We start from the raw sequence: 14,754 nt of genomic DNA on the forward strand, positions 1-14,754 counted from the left end.
CCAGATTCCCTCTGTTGTGGCTTTCCACTCCCCAGCCCTTAGCATATTGCTCCCACCACCCACAATGCACCACTTCCTAGTCCCTCAGGCTGTCTCCACACCACCAACCCCAGTCCGCTCCTGGGGACTAACCTCCTGAGCCAAGGTCTTGGTGCCCAGCCCCCACCCAAGCGTCTCGTTTTTTGGTGACTGTGCCAGTAGTTGAGATGATCTATTTGGCTCTCACTCTGCTTTTCAGATCTCAGACCTACTGCTGCGCTCTTCTCGGCCTCTGGAGATCCCTCCAACTTGGTTGATATTTCTGTCGATTAGGTGACTTTCCAGGGTGTGGGTTCCCTTTCTCCTTCACAGTTTCCTTTCAGGAGTGCCAGTTGGGTCCTGATTCCCAACTCTCACTCTCCTCTTTTCTCTTGTTTTACCCAGTTATATCATGAGATTCTTGCTGTTATTGGAGGTTTAAGTTCCTCTTCCAGCATTTAGTTGCTGTTCTGTGCGAGTTGTTTAACATGTAGATGTGTTTTTTTTGTTGTTGTGTTTGTGGGAGAGGGCAAGCTCATCCCCCTACTCTTCTGCCATCTTGCCTCCTTTGACACAACATTTTAAGTCAACTATATTCCAAAAAAGTTTAAAAATTCAGTAGCATTTCTATATACTAACAATGAACATGCAAAAATTGAAATTTTAAAATGCAAGATCATTTACTGGTGCTCTAAAGAAAATGAAATATTGATGTATACACTTAATAAAACATGGACAAAATCTATATGCTGAAAACTTCAAAAATACTGATTAAAAAAAAATCGAAGACCTAAATAGAGACACATGCTGTGCTATGGATTGGAAGAGTCATCTTGGCAAAAATGTCAACTCTCCCCAAATTGATCTATGGGTTCAACACAATTCCTATCAAAACCCTACCAACCTTTTTGGAAATAGAGGTAAGGTTATTCCAAAATTCAAGCATAGGTCCCCAAATAGCTAAAACATTCTTGACAAAGAAGAATAGAAGGAATCACTCTACCTGATACTAAGGCTGATTTTATATATGCAGTGACTGAGACAATAAGTTACTGGTAGAGGCAATGACACACAGATCAATGGAACAAAACAGAGAATCCAGACAGACCACAAAAACATGCCCAACTGACTTTGGACAAAGGTGCAAAAGCAATTCAATAGAAGAAGGACAGACTTCTCAGCAAATGGGGCTGAAGTTACTGGACACCTTAGTGAGAAAATTAAACTTCATCTAAGCAGTTCTCATTGCGGTGCAGTGGAAATGAAACCAACTAGTATCCATGAGGATACAGGTTAGATCCCTGGCCTCACACAGTGGGTTGGGCATCTGGTACTGCCATGAGCTGTGGTGTAGGCCAGAAGCTGTAGCTCCAATTCGACCCCTAGCCTGGGAACTTCCATATGCGGTGGGTGCGGTCCTGAACAAACAAGCAAAAAACAAAACAAACAAAAAAACTCCATCTATGCAAAATTTAATAAAACACAAAAAGTAACTCAAAATGGGTCATGAATTCAAATGTAAAATGTAAAACTATAAAACTCTTTGAAAAAAAATTAAAAAAAACTCTTTAGGATCTAGGACTAGGTAGAGTTTTCCCAGATGATCCATGAAAGGAAACACTAAACCACCGAACTCATCAAAACAAAATTTTATTCTGTGAAAGCACATGAAAAGAGAGTGAAAAGACAAGTTACAGAATGGGAAAAACCACTTGCAAACCACATATCCAACAAAGAATAAATATCTAGAATACCCTAGGAACCCAAGAGTAAATATACAAACAACTTGATTAGAAGATGGGCAAAAGCATGAACAAACATTTCACCACACAGGCTGTATGAGGGCAAATAGGCCCATGAAAAGATACTCAACATCATTAGCCATCAGGGGAATGCAAATACAAACTACAACGAGCTATGACTACACATCTGTCACAATGGCTAACATTAAAAATGAGGACCACCTCATACACTGGAGAGGGTGTGAAGAGATGGCATCATTCATACCCATTGTTACTGGAAGTGTAAATGGCACAGCTGTCATTTCTTATAAAACTCAACATCCAATCACATATGACTCAGAGATTGCACTCTTGAGCATTTAACCTAGAGAAATGATAACTTATGTTCACGCAAATGATCTTAACAGCTTTATCTGTCACAGACAAAGCTGGAAACAACCCAAATGTCCTTCAGTGGGTGACTGGTTAAACATGTTATAGTGTATATATTTCACAGAATACCATTTAGCAACAAAAGAAGAATGGATTGACACATGTAAGAGCTTAGATGAATCATGAGGAAATCATGCTGAGTGGAAAAAGGTAATCCTCCAAAATTACATACTACAGAATCCCACTTATAGAATATTTTGAAATGACAAAATTTTAGAAATGGAGGACATACAATTGGTTGCCAGGGGTTAGGGATGAGGGTTGGGGGTGATGTGACATGGCAGGGAGATGGGTGTATTTACAGAAGATAATAGGAGCTATCTTTGAAATGCTGATACTCTTCAATTTCTTAACTGTGGTAGTAGTTCCATATAACTAAATGTGATAAAACTGTATAGAAAAAAACACACACGCACAAATGAGGACAAACAAAATTAGGAAAATCCAAATAGGATTGGCCATTTGTATCAATGCTGATATACTGGATGTGATTTTATATTAGAGTTTTACAAAATATTACCATTGAAGGATACTGGGTAAAGCATATATAGGATCTCTCTTATGAAAAAAGAAGAGGGACAGTGGGGACATTACTGAGAAGAGCCACAGTCTGAGACGACTGGTATCAATTAGATTAAACTCCAAATTCCATATTGCAGCATTCTGAATTTTATGATATGGTCCCAACTTATTTTTTCAGGCTGTCTTCCATGACATACTTAAGCGACCCCAGCATTAGAGCCCTTCTGAGCTCCCTGCCTTTCCCCCAAATGATTAGTGCATTCTGTATGGAAGGATGCACAGCTCAGGGCATTGGTCCCCCAACCTGACTGTGTATTAGCGGCCTTCCTCTGCCTCACCCAGTACAAGGTGAAAATCATGATATTTTCTCCTACCATGTAGCAACCCGTGAACTTGATAATCTCACCCTTAATTCTAGTAGTATACCAAAGCATTTTTCCAAACCAAGAATGTTCTCTTCTCTTCTGATGCTAGTGATCAAGATAAAAAATGCCATCTTTTTTTTTTTTTTTCTTTTCTAGTGGTTCCTCTGCCTGGCATTTCCTGCCCCCAGCTTTGCCCCTCCTTCCACTACTAATCTTAAAAAAACTTCCTTAGTGAAGATTCTTGTCTGTTCAGCTGGAGAAAATTGCTTCCTTTTTTTGAAATCTCAAAGTCCTTTTGTCTTAGTTTATACTCTGTGCTATATTGGGGTTATTCATATACCAGTTTAACGTGTCTGCTAGACTCTGAATGACTTAGGGGCAACGTCCATCATCCCCTAAACTCTCACACTAGCTGCTGTGGAGGCAAACATCAGTAAAATCCCTTCTAAGCCCTCAGAGCTCACACAACTCAGTGAGGGGGATGGTATCATTGACAAATTCCTCTACCTTTCACAAGCTGTGGAGGCGTCAAAGATCAGTGCCCCATTTCAGTTCTTCCAAGGCCCCATCACAGTAAGAAGCAGATTAAATCTGCAGTGGTTGATCCTCTCTACACAGCACTTTGTGCTGTTCCTGCTTCACTCCTGTTGCTGAAGCCAGAAACCCTTGGGAAACAGGAAATGGCCCACGTGGGAAAAGAGATATGGAGGGTAAAATGGCTGATGTGAGAGTCTCATCTCGTCTTGGAAGATAAACTCCAGGGCTTTGATACTTTGAGGCAAAACAACAAAAGAAAATATAAACATGCACATTCCTGTGCATGTACACAAACACACTCACACACACACAGCCCCAACCCAACAACAGGAAAGAAAACCATTTATATTATGACACATTTTTCCTTTTAGATTTCACATTTGCTAATATGAATAATGTAAAAGTAATCTAAAATCACAAAGCTTGACTAATTGTAGAAGCCACAAACACATGGTGGGTAATGGGAGTGGTAAATAGCAGAAAGATTACAATTTTGAACCTTACAATGTTCTCAGAAGGAAGACGATCCTTTCATGGTAAGGCAGACATGGATGGTTTTCAATCTCATCACTGGGGCTCCTTTATAAAGTTCTTTAACTGGTCACGTATTTTGTGAACATGACGTCTTTTTACCTACTTACTCTGTGTTCCTCCACCCTGCTTTTGGCAGCAGTAACCTGATTTTCCCTGGGGACCTTCTACTCCCCTGTTGTTGTCCATGTGTCTCCCCAGAATTAGCAAGTGACTTAGAGCAGCCCATCATATTGTATTCCTCTGGTCACTGAGTGGTTCTGTGGGTGGGTACGTGACTCAATTTGCCCCAATTAAAGTGAATGCCAGGACTTTTGCCAGAACCACTGGGAGAGAGAATTACTCTTTGGATTGAGGTTGCTAACAGAAAACAGTGTAATCCTGACAGCCGTTTCCCCCCCACCCCCCAAAAGAGGATACTTTACCAGAAAAACTATTATCTCACACACACACACACACACACACACACGAGCTGAGTTATGGAAAGAGCAAGACTGAATCTCTGGTATTTAGCTTATGCCTCTGTATCTAGAATGCCCAGTGCTTGCTCTACTCTTGGACTTTAAAGATATATAAGTTAATAAATTTTCTATTTTGCTTAAGCCAGCCTCATCTTTGTGTATGTGTATATTTATGGGCACGCCCATGGCATATGGAATTTTCCAGGCCAGGGACTGTATCGGAGCAACAGCTGTGGCAACACCAGATCCTTTAACTCAACACACGTCTGCAGCAACCTGAGCCTCTGCAGTTGGGTTCTTAACCCACTGCACCACAGTGGGAACTCCTTCAATTGTATTTTTTGAAAAAAAAAAATAACTTTCAAGCAAATGTACACAGACATTATAACTTTGAAAAATAAAAAATACAGACATTTTTTTCATCCTACCTAAGGAGAACTTTTGGTGTTTGCTGGTTCATCTATTTCAGGAAAGCTTAAAGCTTTAGGTATTAAGGCAAATCAGGTTTGAGCAGTAGGAAATGAATTATCCTCATTCACTCAGGATAGAACAGCTAGGCTCTACTGTGATAATAACAACCTCAAAATCCCCTAAATCTGAGTTGCTCACACTCTGTGTCCATTTCAAAGTGGTGTTGGGCTCTGCTCTGTGGTCACTTAGCTGGACACAGGCTAATGGAGCTTTCACCACTTTGTAAAAGAACCATCTGGGTAATATGGCTCCCTTGGTCATCAAATGCAAGAGGAAAATCTCATAACCAATCTTCTATATTTGTTATAACTCATTGTATGGCCCCAAAGGAGAAAAGAACAGGATATAGTGGCACTAGTAATGTCTAACATGTGACCAAGCTTGTATGTATGTATGTATTTATTTATTGTCTTTTTATGGCCACACCTGCAGCATATGGAAGTTCTCATGCTAGGGGAATCAGAGCTACAGCTGCTGGCCTATGAGAGCCACAGCAGCCCAGGATCTGAGCTGCATCTGTGACCTACACCACAGCTCTTGGCAATGCCAGATCCTTAACCCACTCAGCAAGGTCAGGGATTGAACCTATGTCCTCATAGATACTAGTCAGGTTCATTACAGCTGAGTCACTATAGGAATTCCCCAAGCTTCTATTTCTTTTCTTTCTTTCCTTTTTTTTTTTTTGGTCTTTTTGCCTTTTCTAGAGCCACACCTGTGGCATATGGAGGTTCCCAGGCTAGGGGGCTAATTGGAGCTGTAGCTGCCCGCCTAAGCCAGAGCCACAGCAACACCAGATCCAAGCTGTGTCTATGACCTACACCACAGCTCACGGAAATGCCGGATCCTTAACTCACTGAGTGAGGCCAGGGATTGAACCCACAACCTCATGGTTCCTAGTCAGATTTGTTAACCACGGGAACACCCCCAAGCTTGTATTTTTAGATAACAACTCTGATAAGAATTATGATAGGGAGTTCCTTGGTGGTTTAGAGGTTAGGATTTTTGGCATTTTCACCATTGCAGCCTTGGTTCAGTCCCTGGTCTGGGAACTGAGATCACATATCAAGTCACTGCATGCCGAGGCCAAAAAGAAAAAAAAAAGAAAAAGATTATGATAATAACAGGGTACATGTGTTAAGTATTCCCATGTATAAGGAATTTTATATATTATTGTATATGCTCCTTACAGTGTCTTTATGACTTATAATTGCCTCCATTTCCTACATGAAGAAATTGAGGTTCAGTTGGATTAAGAGACTTGCTAGGAGTCACAAATCAAGGGAGATAAGGTTCTGTTGGAACCCACGTGGGAAACTGGCTGCTTACTCTGTGCCATACTCTCTCCCTGATATGAAGGGTCCATTGATTAGCTAAGGAAGTGGACTCAGCAAGATCAACCAGAAATTCAAGTGAGAAATGATGAGATGCTGCTACTCAGATCCTGGGTGGATGGAGAGAAGAGGCATTACCAAGGTGGAATGACAGGACTTGGTGATAGATTAAATGAATGATTGTGGGCAGAAATGAGTCAACGATGACTGAGTTTTCAAGCAGTTTGGGAGGGGTTTGACATGCTAAGTGAAATATGGGAGGGGATGTTAGGCTAGCAGGCAAAACACAGATTTAGACCTAGTGTGGAGATGCTGATTTGTGAATTCTACACTTACATGGCAGTTTGCCTGGGTGGTGAGTAAGATCATCCAGAGTGAAACAGCATGACATGAGAAAAGGGTCAGGACAACTTGTGGGGTGGAGTCAGGGGAGTTATAGGATCTTATAGTTTCCAGGGAAGAAAAAGAATCAAGCATAAGGAATCCTAAGGAGCAGGAAACACCTAACAGTGAGTCTCAGACCTCTGTCTCCATGAGAACCAGGACTTGGCCAAGAACAAATTCCCTTTTATGAGAAAGTGTTTGTCTCTGTTGGTTAAAGCACGACCTAATTAGGACTTTTTTTTTTTCCATTAGACATATTTTTTCCAACCTAGATATTAATAAGCTCTGGTGTTCAGTTTTAATCTCTTGGACTTTAAGATTGGGAATTCAACTAAAACAATTAGAAACCAGTCAATCTAAAACATAAAAAGAATGTGCCATCTTTAACATCACAGTTAAGACAAAAGCAGGAGGAAGATAACAAGAGAGTGTTTCAGAATAGGAATGAAGAGACAATGTAAACTCCAAAATTTTCAGCTGGATAGAAATTCCTGTTCCTCTTCCATTTTTTTTAACCCTTTTCTTTATTGACCTTTCTTTTTCTTTTTAGGGCCACCGTGGTGGCAAATGGAAGTTCCTGGGCTAGGGGTTGAATTGGACCTGCAGCTGCAGGCCTATGCCATAGCCACAGAAACACTGGATCTGAGCTGCATCTGTGACCTACACCGCAGCTTGTGGCAATGCCAGATTTTTAACCCACTGAGTGAGGCCAGGGATTGAATCCACATCCTCATGGACACTATGTTGCGTTTCTAACCTGCCCTGCCATGACAGGAACTCCTTTATTTATTTATTTATTTATTTACTTACTTACTTACTTACTTACTTCTCTTTTTAGGATCACATCTGTGGCATATGGAGGTTTCCCGGCCAGGGGTCGAATTGAAGCTTCAGCTGAGGCTTACATCACACCCACAGGAACGCCAGATCCCAGCCACATCTGTGACCTACATTACAGCTCACAGCAAAGCTGGATCCTTAACCCACAGAGTGAAGCCGAGGATTGAACCCATATGCTCATGGATACTAGTCAGGTTCATCACTGCTGAGCCACAACAGGAACTCCCAGAATTCCTTTACTGACTTTCCTTAACCATTAACTTCTCTGGGAAGTCTTCCCCGGCTAAAGCAAAGCCATGTCCTCCCCAAGCTCCCTTGGTACTTTTAACCTACTTGTAGAGAATTCACCAAGCGTTCCCAGAGGCAGATTAACGTTAACACTATGAAACTAATGAGATTTAAACCTTTGGGTCCCTCACTTGCTCAAGCTGCTGCTGGTGCTGGGAGGTGCTGAGAGTTACGGGATGTTTCTAAATACAGGGTGTGGAGGGGAGGCCAGATGGCAACCAGGAAGCATTTCCACGAAAGCATTTCTGATAAATTGCCAAAGAGATGTTAAAAGAAAGGGATCTCAATCTCCAAGCCTCTGGTGTCTAAAAGTGATTGACTTTCTTATTCTAAATAAATACTCATTTTCATGCTTAATTTTGTATTCCCAATTTTGTAAGCCCAATTCCTCCTTGGTTTAAAGAGGGCTCCCAAATCTTTGCAAGCTTCAGGCTCAGAAAACATGGATCTGCTGTGCATATGCCATTTTTATTACCAGTCACTACTGAGTAAATTGTCCAAATTGTATCCAAGCCCCTTATTTTAGACATTTTTACACCGACAGGTCCAGCATGGTGTCTTGCTTCATAGTAGGCTATAACAGACGTTTGCTGAATAAACAAGCATGGAGTAAGCCATGGTGAAGAGAAGCCCAGAGTTTGGAGAGGAGTGTGGGCATGGGTCCTAAAAGACATGACAGAATGTCAAAACAAAGGAACTGCTCTGTGGTGGGGAAGAGAAATCAGAAAAGAAAAATTCTCAGGGCTTTCCATTTTGCCTGGGGAAATCAGGCTTAGCAGATAAGGCAGTTTTCATTTTTTAAAATAATCTGATATAGCAGATGTTTCAAAAATAATTCCTATCTACCTTCCCTCCACTGGCTGCAAAATGCACTAAAAATTCATAGAAAGGAGATTATAGCAGAGCCAAGCTCTCTAGTATAAAATTTTATATTCTTCCATTCAAGATCAGGTCGAAGATACTTGGTGAAAGAATTTTATATGATAAGAGCCTAGTTCAAGTTTTCTATTTAAGGAAGCAGGCAAAGATCAGGTATTTTTAGTTCCATTTTATACTACAGGAATCTGAAAGATGGTGTCTATCTATTTTATAGAGTACAGAAAGCAGATAAAATTTCACTAAAACCTGTTTTCTGCTTAAAAAAATAAAAAATCTAGTTTTAGTTTCCACAACTGGGAATCATGTTTCTTGTCTTCTAATTTTGCTTTGTTTTTATGTTGATTTTAAAAATGACCAGGAAGATAGAGTGAGAATCACTGAAAAACACAAATTTAACTTGATTGTATGCTAAGCCCATTTCAGGTCTAGATATACTTAAGTTAGAAACAAAAAACTTATCAAAGAAGACAGAGTAAGAGTAGAGGAAAAAATTAGCCCAAATGTATATTTTTCCTTTACTTCATCAACATTTCATAGTTAGTTTCATAGTTTCATATTAAACTGTTCATAGTTTAATAAATAAATGAAAATTAATAAATATCTAAAATAAAGAAATAAAAACTAATAAATAAATGTCTGTGAATCCTTGTTGGCTCTGGAGTGAAAAAGTTGCCTGTTAGTTTGAAGTCTGACTATTCAGAAAGTGTATACTAACGTTACTTTTATTTTACGTGGGAAAAAAAAAAGTGAAAAAAATCTTAGAGGGTGGAAGTTTGGGAAAGTGAGAGGAGAAAAGCTTAATGTTCTCTTCTCTTCCCCGAGATAAATAAGATTTCCAGAAGCCTAAATACAGAAAACACTGTTCTTAGCAAATTCTGAGAGGGAAATGGTCTTCTCCCAGATCTTTCTGGATTTAGTATAGGGTGGCACTGAGGCTGTAAAGCCTACTGCACAGAGTGCTGTGACCAATGACTCTGACGCTATGTTTCATTTCCAGTTTTATCACCAGCTAAATGATTCGGGGCAAAATTACCTCTTAAATTTGTTAGCATTAACCTCCAAACAACAGAAAATCCTCAACTAACAGTGGTTTAAATGAGATAGATAGAGCCTTATTTCTCTTTAACACAAAGGAGTTTCAGGTATAGGCAGTAGGGAGCTAATACTGGTGGTTATATGGTCATTAGGGACTTGATTTCTCTCTATTTTGCTAGTCCAGTATCCCGAGTGTGTATCTTCACAGTACAGTGAAGTTGCTTGAGTTCCAGCCTTTACATTTACATTCCAGCAAATGGAAAGAAGAAAGGGGAAAAGGTAAAGGCCAGTAACACTTTTAAGGAAATATCTAGAAGTAGCCATACAATGCTTATGTTTACTTATCATTGGCTACATCTTATTTTTAAGTTGTCATAGTTGGAAAAAATAAGTCTCAGAAATGTCAATCTCTATTTTGTTTACTTGTGCCCCAGGTAAAAATCGGATTTCCTGTAAAAGGAGAGTGTGTATAGGGATGGAATCCTCATCCTCTGCCATATCTCTTCAAGCCTCAGTCTCCTTTATCTGTAAAGTGAGAATAAAAACATCCTACCCTACCAGATAGGACGAATCAGATAATATAAGTAAAGTGCCTGGTACATTGTACATGCTCAATAAATGTTAGCAGTTATTTGTGCAATATAAATATGTAATCAAAACTTCAAATTGCACCCCCCCATATTAATTCTCAGTTTTACACTTTTAGTTATACAACTCTCTGAGTTTTGTTCTATACACAGCTGCCCAGCTAGAGATTACATTTCTCACTTTCACGTAGTGTGTGACTATGTTATGGCTAATGAGATGTGAGAAATGATTTCTAAACTTCTAGGTCACGTACTTAGAAGGATACTGTGTACGCTCCACTTCCTCTGCTCCCATGCCGCAGGCTGAAATGTAGATTTGATAGTAAACCATCCAGCTTTGACCGTGTGGACTAGGGCAATCCCCTGGAGGATGAGGAAGAAATAAAATAGAGGGAAACTGTGCCCCTAAGTGACCTTTAGGATCTGTACCACTCAAACTTGCTGGACCACCTTCCAGTCTTGATTGCTAGTCAGAAAACAATAAACCCTCTGTATTACTTAATGTGCTGTAATTTTTGCTCTTTGTTAAAGCTGTCTAATTGAGATTCAAATTATTACTTAGGAAGATAATCATACATGTATAATTATACATAATTATATATGTATAATATATATGTGTTATATATACGTGTGTCATATATATATGTATGAGTCACGATTCTTAGCTACAAGCAACAGAAACTATTTTTTGCTGACTGAGGTAGAAAAGGAATTCATTAAAAGGCTATTAGAAGGATAGCTTGCTTGTTTTCCAGAACCAAGCTCATAGAACCAACATAGAGACTTCACAACCAGAAATAATGCCCATTATCATGCTGCAACATGGGTCCCACTCTACACAGACTCTGAAGCTCATGTTTCCAACGTTAGTGACATGAGATGGCCACTGACCACCTTCACTTAGAATTATTGCTCCACTTGCTCTTGGAAATGGCTTGTAGCAGTTTCCACTGTCCCTATGCACATTCCTATGGATTCTGCAGGATACCTGCTGGTTCCTGTACAAGCTTCGAATTCAGCACCTGAGTTAGGCTCTTGTGATTGGTGGACCCTTGGTCATCACTTGCATCCTAGCTAGAAGGGAGACTGGAGAAGAAGGTCTGGCACTTTCAGCTTTTCAAGAGGGAGGTTAACTTTGTCTCAGGTAGGAGTTCTCTTAACACAGAGTTTTAGATGCTGGGTGGCTGAAAACAATGACAGATGATTTCTAAACAGGAAAACTTCTTTACAGGATTGAGGATAAATCTTTGTAGATTCTCTAGTTCATCATTTGGATAAGTGGGTGGTGGTGAGAAAAGGATTATTTATTAGGCAATACTATAGGCACTCAGCTAGCTGTTGAGTATTTAGTTATGAATAAGAAATCATCCCTATCTTCTAAAGCTCAGAGTCCAACAGCTGAGGCAAAACTTAGGTGATTTTAAATTCTTCTGTATTACAGTTTCAAATGGTAAAAACTGCTATATAGTCAATGCTTATTATTTATGGATTCAGAATTTTGAATTCACCTACTTAAAATTCATTAGTGTCAATACTTGTGGCACTTTCAAGGTCTTTCCTACAGTCCTTTGAATCAGCATTACTCTTTGGCTGATTCCCTTATTAATGACTTAAATAGATTTTTAGTGTGTGCTCATGATATGTCTATATTAGAGTCATGTTTTTAATTTTCTGACATTCTAAAATTATAATTTTAGAACTTTAATGTTATGTGTTCTAAATCATAACATGCAAAGCAGTGGAAAATTTGAGTCATCTGATGCTTACGTTCCCAGCTGAGGTTGAATGAGGCAATGCTCTGGTCTCTCATTGTACTGTCATGCTGAAAACCAGCATCCTTTCCATAGTCTATTTAGAGCCATGCTTCTTTCCTTCCTTCCTTCCTTCCTTCCTTCCCTCCTTTCTTTCTCTCTCTCTCTCTCTCTCTCTTTCTTTCTTTCTTTCTTTCTGTGCTTTTTGTTGGTGAATCTATTGCTTAAACTTGCCTGCAAGAAGAGTGCTAAAGTGAGGAGTTTCCATCATGGCTCAGTGGTTAATGAACCCAACCAGTATCCATGAGGATTCGGCTCAATCCCTGGCCTTGCTCAGTGGGTTAAGGATCCTGCATTGCCATGAGCTGTGGTGTAGACTGCAGAGGCGGCTCGGATCCTGCATTGCTGTGGCTGTGGTGTATGCTGGCAGCTACAGCTCCGATTGGACCCCTAATCTGGAAACTTCCATGTACCTCGGATGTGGCTAAAAAGACCAAAAAAAAAAAAAAAAGTGCCAAAGTGTATACAAATATAGATATACTTTTCTAGGCATAAGTTATACTGCTGTTGGTCGTGAATTCACTGTTAGTGAGTCAACAATATATATTAAATAAATATGTCTTTGAGCAGAAACACACATAAACCAAGGGTACATATATTGACCAGTTGACAAATCAGAAGCTGGTAGGAAACTAACCCCGTATTTCCTCTAGAAGTATTGCTAAATCAGTATTTGTACAACTTTATAGAATATTACTATCATGAACACTGAGAATAAACTGTATTATATTCCCCCCTAATTTTAAAAGTGAAAGTAACACAAGCAATAAAGGGACATATTGAGAAGAAATGAAAAACACTCTAAATCCCAGCAACTCAGAAAAAAAAAGTTAGCGAAGCAGATCCATTTACCTGATGTGCAGCAAGCCCTACGCTAAGATGCTGAAGTTTGCAGCGAAGGGTTTTTTCTCCAGGCAGCCAAGCGAGGAAATACGAGCTATGAACATGTCTCAAATCAACTTTCTCAAAGGTGAGGATTGGAGGTATTTATGGGACAAAGAAGGAGCTTGGCCTGAGGCGTGGGGAGCATAGGTAAACATAAGGGGAAATAAAACAAAGGTGCAGTAATTATTGTTCTGCGCAGGCGTAACCGCTACAAGCTTCCTCATCAGACAAGGGATTAGAAAATGGTGTGTTCACTTGTTCAGAGGGTGGAGTTTTAGGCTTTCTGACGTCAAAAGACCACTGGCACACACCTCGTTGGAGGGTGGTTGGTCCTAACTAGTTTTAGCCAGCTTGAGCTTGAACCGGACACAGCTGACTCCAAATTCCTAAAAAACAAAAACAAACCAAAAACTCAGGCAAACACCTTATTGTCTAGGCTTTGTGCTACTAGGAACATAAGCAAGTTTTGATCAGTGAAGGCAGGTTCCAGATTTAATCGGATCTAACGGATGAATACCCTCAGTTTCAAAACCATCAATGTTAACTATTTTGGTAAAAATTATTTCAAATATTTCTTTCTTTTTCATATATATATATGTATATATATATATATATATATACACACACACACACACACACATTATTTTATATAAATGGGATGGTATGCTTGTGGTTCTATAATTTCTTCACCCAATGTATGAATTATAATTTCAGAATTTTCAGAACGTCAAAAACGAGACTCTGGTCCAAATATATCATAAACACCTGTTTATTTAATGCATTAATAAGGAAACCAGTAGGACATAACACTGGTTCAAAGGAGCAAAGAGGAAAACATATCTATAGCCATTGAGAGAATGAATATAAAAATGAGGTTGATAAGTAGATGCAAAATCGGTTAGTGTACCACCTCAGGGCAATAAAACGCTAACCTTTGGGGAAAAATTTTCTTCTGGATAGAAATTTTTTGCAACTTATCAATCATTTGCAAACAAACATCCAACTGGGACTAGTCATTAGTAAATTGTAAATCAGATAAAAATTACAGAGAGCCTTATGCTCTTTAGGCAGGATTATGAAACAATCCTCTAGTAAGTATAAGAAAAATTATAACACATTAGATATCAACCCTAAATTTCTTAAAATACAATCAAAACATTCTTAAATGATTTTGTTAGGATGGAAAATGCTGCCTGTCACCAATTAATATGGTCATAAACAATAGCTGTTTTGCAGGCGGTCCCTACTCTAGATCAGCACCATCTTTGAGGCAGAAACTTGGCACTGATACTTAGTACACTTTTCAAAGCCATCCAAGTGAGATTCTGATATTCTACCAATTATTTCTGGACTACAACTCAAGACTTTTCCTGAAAAGTATTAGGGAATGTCAATACAATTTTTTCTTTTGTAAATGCTGGCTGAAAAATGTATCGAGAAATATGTATGTTCTAAGATGTTTGGGTATTTAAAACAAAGAGGCAATCTCCCGGAAAAACAGCGGAGACATTTTTGCAGGGTATCTCTTTAGTGTATTCTGAAAATTCTTCTGGCTACTCCTGTGTTGACTAACAGTCCGTTTCTCTCCCTGGAGACAAACAGGGCTGTTTCTTCTGTATCACTCCAGATTATTCT

General features: G+C 39.3%; 1 long non-coding RNA gene across 1 annotated transcript in view; it reads right to left on the reverse strand.

Moving 5' to 3' along the window:
- Positions 1-13,463, reverse strand: part of LOC102162768 — a 75,904-nt gene extending 62,441 nt beyond the window's left edge. The window contains exon 1 of the long non-coding RNA XR_002335897.1: positions 13,087-13,463. This is a non-coding gene — a long non-coding RNA (uncharacterized LOC102162768). The remainder of the gene's footprint in view (positions 1-13,086) is intronic.

This window comes from Sus scrofa, chromosome 1 (genome assembly GCF_000003025.6).
Source record: "Sus scrofa isolate TJ Tabasco breed Duroc chromosome 1, Sscrofa11.1, whole genome shotgun sequence".
In the NCBI taxonomy this organism is placed as follows: domain Eukaryota; kingdom Metazoa; phylum Chordata; class Mammalia; order Artiodactyla; family Suidae; genus Sus; species Sus scrofa.